The sequence below is a fragment of the Penaeus vannamei genome, chromosome 41 (assembly GCF_042767895.1).
Source record: "Penaeus vannamei isolate JL-2024 chromosome 41, ASM4276789v1, whole genome shotgun sequence".
NCBI lineage: Eukaryota > Metazoa > Arthropoda > Malacostraca > Decapoda > Penaeidae > Penaeus > Penaeus vannamei.
In genome coordinates this window covers 20,245,967-20,252,184 of record NC_091589.1, presented here as the reverse complement: position 1 = coordinate 20,252,184, position 6,218 = coordinate 20,245,967, and positions in this window count along the sequence as shown.

Sequence of the window (6,218 nt, the reverse complement as noted above, 5' to 3'; positions counted from 1 at the left end):
TGTACATCTATCTGTCTGTGCATGTAAATATAAAATATAGATTTATAAATGTATGTAGACACACAGACACACTCACGTAAACACCCACACACAAATAAACACAAGCACACATCCAAACAAAAAAACAAAAAAAATCAAATAAAAACAAACAGACACGAACAAACACGTAAACAAACAAAAACAAACAAACACAAACACAAACAGAGCGCAACCCCCAAGAAAAGCGCGCGAGGGCAAGAGAGGCGTAAGCACCCGCCCCAACTCGCGGAGGGAAAACCAATTAGCGGAATTGCCTTCCTCTTTGCTCCCTATCAGCCCAAATGCGCGGCGGAGGAACTTCCCCAATTGTTGCGAGCGGCATCGAAGTCAAGGGCCTCCGAAGTCCTTGTTCTGAAGAAGCGGTCGAGTGGAGGACGAGGGCCTGTCGAAGTCGAGGAGGACCTCCGCGTTTTGCTCGATCTGATCTGGCGGCGCGGGGGGGGGGGGGGGGTTGCGGGCAAGAGGGGCGCGAGGGAGGGCTGGCCGATGCACAGGGAGGAATAGATACTTAATAACGATAATAAGGATGAAGTTGATAGTAATAATAATGATGATAATGATATTGATGTCAATAATAATGATAATGATAACAATAATAATGATATACTAATGTTAATAATGATGATAATGATCTTTATAATAATGATGCTGATAATAATGATAATATTGATAATAATGATAAGAAGAAGAAGAGGGAGAAGGGATTACAAAATAAAAAAGTAAAGGAGTGAAATACGGCGGTGCAAGGAAGGAAGGAATAATCTATGAACAGTGAAATAATGATAACAATAATAATGATAATGATAATGAAGATATTGATAATGATAACAATAATGATAATAGGGATAATAATGATGACAATAATAATGATAATGATGGTAAATATAATGATAATAATAGTAATGATAATGACAATAATAATGATAATGATCAGAACAGTAATAATAATGATGATAATAATAATAACAATAGCATTAATAATATGGATGATAATAAGAATAGTAATAAGGATAATTAACAATAATGATAATAATAATAATATGATAATAGCAATAAGGATAGTTAACAACAACAATAATAATAATTAACAACAGCAATAATAATGATAATAATAATGATAATGATGATAATAAACAAAATAAGAAAAATCAAAGAAGTGAAGGAAGTGCTGCCAAAAGAAACGAATACAGTGTAACAAGAATAATAACAAAATAATAGTAATGGAAATAGGAGAGTGAAAAAAACGTTCCTTAGAGGGAGAGAAAAGCTCATAACAGGGACTGAGCTTAATGCTAAGAGGCCACTAAGACCACGAAGCTGATTATGAAGAAACGGGTGATAAAGAAGCGAGAGAAGGAGAAGGTACGATTTTTTTTATTTATTCTTTAGTGTAGAAATACTTGGAATAAAATGTAGATTTATGGTGATAATTATTATCATTATCATCATTATTATCAATAGTATCATTATCATTATTATTGTTATCATTATCATTATATAGTGTCGTAAAGTATTTTTTTTTCTAATTATTATTTATGGAGTAACAAAAGTATCTTATATTGAATGTTGATAAGTGATAAATTGTTGAATTTGATTTTGATACAAAGTAGAGTCAGTGTCTTGTTTAAGATATAGACGAACGAAAACATTGGTAAAAAAAAATATAGATATAAGTACATCTTGTATTGTTTATGGCTACCCAAAAACATCTGGTATACGGCCGTTTTGTTAATTTGTGTAAGGCCCGACCCTATGAATATTCGTAAAAACAGACGCATATACACAGTAGATGTTTATCTGTCTATCTATCAGATTTATTTTCATGTATCTCTATCTATTCGGTAGATATACATGTCTGGACTGATAGATATTCATTTATTTCTGTGTATATGAGCATATAATATTCATTGGGTCGCACAATTTCACAAACTAGACTAGACTTAAAAGCAGTCTTCAAATACGGCAAAGAACTTCTACACAAGCTTTAAAAAAAAACACGAAAAAGATCTCAAAAAGAGATTATTTGTGACTGTCATAAATTGAAAGTCAGAGAGAAGATTCTAAATATTTAAGATTCCTTCCTTCGGGAAACGAAATGATTAAAACTTGCGATATAAGATCAGAAACTGGTTGGTTGTTGAGAGGTTTAGAAACTCGACATTTGTAAAGGAGAGAGAGAGAGAAAAAAAGTCATACAAGAGATGGCTTGTGCGTCTGTGTGTGTATGCGTGTGCGTGCTCGTGCGTGTGCGTGTGTGTGTACGTCTGTGTATGTCTGTGTGTGTGTGTTTGTGTGTGTGTTTGTGTACGTCTGTGTATGTCTGTGTGTGTGTGTGTGTGTGTGTGTATGTCTGTGTGTGTTTGTGTGTGTGTATGTCTCTGTGTGTGTGTGTATGTGTATGTTTTGTGTGTGTGTTTCCCAAGACCCCGAAAAATGCCATTTTGAATATGAAGTCGATAAACAATTTTTGACAATTAACCCTCCATCCCTCCTCCCCCCCCCAAAAAAAAAAAAAAACGTAACTGTTACTCCTTCCGAGAGAGAAATGGGAGCCCTACCCCGCCATGCCAAAGGGAAATCTGTGTTTGTGTATTTCACTCGAGACGCACTCCCGTGTTGGCGCGTGTGAGTGTATCCGTGTGTGCATTTCGATCAGGTCCAGAACCGAGCACCTTCTGAAGCCTGCCCGAGTGATTCGTCCATTTTGACCGGGTGTTGTACTAGTAAGGAGAAATTGTAAGTAGAAATTGTAGTAAAGATTGTAGTTTGACCGGGTGTTGTACTAGTAAGGAGAAATTGTAAGTAGAAATTGTAGTAAAGATTGTAGTTTGACCGGGTGTTGTACTAGTAAGGAGAAATTGTAAGTAGAAATTGTAGTAAAGATTGTAGTTTGGCCGGGTGTTGTACTAGTAAAGAGAAATTGTAAGTATAAATTGCAAGTAGAAATTGTAGTAAAGATTGTAGTTTGACCGGGTGTTGTACTAGTAAAGAGAAATTGTAAGTATAAATTGCAAGTAGAAATTGTAGTAAAGATTGTAGTTTGACCGGGTGTTGTACTAGTAAAGAGAAATTGTAAGTAGAAATTGTAGTAAAGATTGTAGTTTGACCGGGTGTTGTACTAGTAAGGAGAAATTGTAAGTAGAAATTGTAGTAAAGATTGTAGTTTGACCGGGTGTTGTACTAGTAAGGAGAAATTGTAAGTAGAAATTGTAGTAAAGATTGTAGTTTGACCGGGTGTTGTACTAGTAAGGAGAAATTGTAAGTAGAAATTGTAGTAAAGATTGTAGTTTGACCGGGTGTTGTACTAGTAAGGAGAAATTGTAAGTAGAAATTGTAGTAAAGATTGTAGTTTGGCCGGGTGTTGTACTAGTAAAGAGAAATTGTAAGTATAAATTGCAAGTAGAAATTGTAGTAAAGATTGTAGTTTGACCGGGTGTTGTACTAGTAAAGAGAAATTGTAAGTATAAATTGCAAGTAGAAATTGTAGTAAAGATTGTAGTTTGACCGGGTGTTGTACTAGTAAGGAGAAATTGTAAGTAGAAATTGTAGTAAAGATTGTAGTTTGACCGGGTGTTGTACTAGTAAGGAGAAATTGTAAGTAGAAATTGTAGAAAAGATTGTAGGTTGACCGGGTGTTGTACTAGTAAGGAGAAATTGTAAGTAGAAATTGTAGTAAAGATTGTAGTTTGACCGGGTGTTGTACTAGTAAGGAGAAATTGTAAGTAGAAATTGTAGAAAAGATTGTAGGTTGACCGGGTGTTGTACTAGTAAGGAGAAATTGTAAGTAGAAATTGTAGTAAAGATTGTAGTTTGACCGGGTGTTGTACTAGTAAAGAGAAATTGTAAGTATAAATTGCAAGTAGAAATTGTAGTAAAGATTGTAGTTTGACCGGGTGTTGTACTAGTAAAGAGAAATTGTAAGTAGAAATTGCAAGTAGAAATTGTAGTAAAGATTGTAGTTTGACCGGGTGTTGTACTAGTAAGGAGAAATTATAAGTAGAAATTGTAGTAAAGATTGTAGTTTGACCGGGTGTTGTACTAGAAATTCTTAGTAGAAATTGTAGTAGAAATTGTAGTAAAGATTGTAGTTTGACCGGGTGTTGTACTAGTAAGGAGAAATTATAAGTAGAAATTGTAGTAAAGATTGTAGTTTGACCGGGTGTTGTACTAGTAAGGAGAAATTATAAGTAGAAATTGTAGTAAAGATTGTAGTTTGACCGGGTGTTGTACTAGTAAGGAGAAATTATAAGTAGAAATTGTAGTAAAGATTGTAGTTTGACCGGGTGTTGTACTAGTAAGGAGAAATTGTAAGTAGAAATTGTAGTAAAGATTGTAGTTTGACCGGGTGTTGTACTAGTAAGGAGAAATTATAAGTAGAAATTGTAGTAAAGATTGTAGTTTGACCGGGTGTTGTACTAGTAAGGAGAAATTATAAGTAGAAATTGTAGTAAAGATTGTAGTTTGACCGGGTGTTGTACTAGTAAGGAGAAATTATAAGTAGAAATTGTAGTAAAGATTGTAGTTTGACCGGGTGTTGTACTAGTAAGGAGAAATTATAAGTAGAAATTGTAGTAAAGATTGTAGTTTGACCGGGTGTTGTACTAGTAAGGAGAAATTGTAAGTAGAAATTGTAGTAAAGATTGTAGTTTGACCGGGTGTTGTACTAGAAATTCTTAGTAGAAATTGTAGTAGAAATTGTAGTAAAGATTGTAGTTTGACCGGGTGTTGTACTAGAAATTCTTAGTAGAAATTGTAGTAGAAATTGTAGTAAAGCTGTTTAAGCCACGTCAGATATTTAAAGGGAATCAAAAACTGCTGCAGATATTTGTGTCGATATATTTACGAAGGGCACGCGTCCATTGCAGGCTAATTGCAAAGTTCAATTACGCGACGATAACTGGCAATGCAACAATTCACAGACAAAAAAAGAGGTAATTAACAATGAATAAATTGTACACTAATCGCTAATTAGAAATATGCAAATACGCTTTTATCTTAAAGATTGTATAACGTCTCGTGGATGCAAAATACAGTAATTACCCTCATCGCTTTATGTCACCTAACTACGAAAGAGGGAGAAACGAAAATGCAAGAGAAACAGGGAATCAGAAGAAAGGAAGAATGTAAAAAAAAGAAAAAAGAAAAAAAGAAAATCAAGAGAAATGAAAATGAGAGAAGGAAATAAAAAGAAAAGGTAAATTAAAGAAAGAAAGAAAAAAAGACAAAGGGGAAAAAAGGAAGAAAAGAAGAAATGGTTAGAATGAAGAACGGAAAGAAAACAAGTAAAAGATTGAGAGAAACAGGACATTTTCATGATAATATAAGCGTCCATCTTTTGCTGTTTCCTGAAAACCAAAAGAAGTAGAGGAAGAAAAAGATGGGGAGAGAGAAATAGAAAAACGGAAATTTTAAGAAGAGAAATTTAGATAATACGAAAGAAAAAAGAAGAAGAAAAATGGCGAAGAAGGGGAAGGCGAAGAAGAAGAGAAGAAAAAAAATCAAGAAAAAGAACAAAATCAACCAGAAGAAGAACCAAAATAAGATAAACAAAAAGAATTAGAAGAGAAAGAGAAAAAAATAAACATCAGAGAAAGAAGCACAAAACAAGAAAAGGAAGAGAGAGTGAAAGAGAAAGAAAGAGAAGAGAGAGAGAGAGAGAGAGAGAGAGAGAAACAGAGAGAGAGAGAGAGAAACAGAGAGAGAGAGAGAAATTGAGAGAGAGAGAGAGAGAGAGAAATTGAGAGAGAGAGAGAAGGAAATTTTGGTTTTACTTCTGATAATTATAGCGAAATAGTCATGTTTCTAGCTATATCTGGCATCTTACAGCGCACTCTCATTGGCTAAAAGTGGTGACGTCATTAGCTCCGCCCCCATTCTTGACCCCAACGATTTGTGTGATATTCCATGCTTTTCTGTATATACATATATATATATATATATATATATATATATATATATATATATATATATATATATATATATATATATTTTTTTTTTTTTTAATAGTTCAGTAATGACAATGGCAAAACAGTTATCGAAAAAGAAACTAAGAAAAAAATAGATAAAAAAATAATACTGGAGTGCTAATACCTACTTATAATTTCATTGTTTACTGTCCTTCACCATCCTCGCCATCATCTCCATCTCCCTTTCCATTATCATCATCATCGTCCTTCACC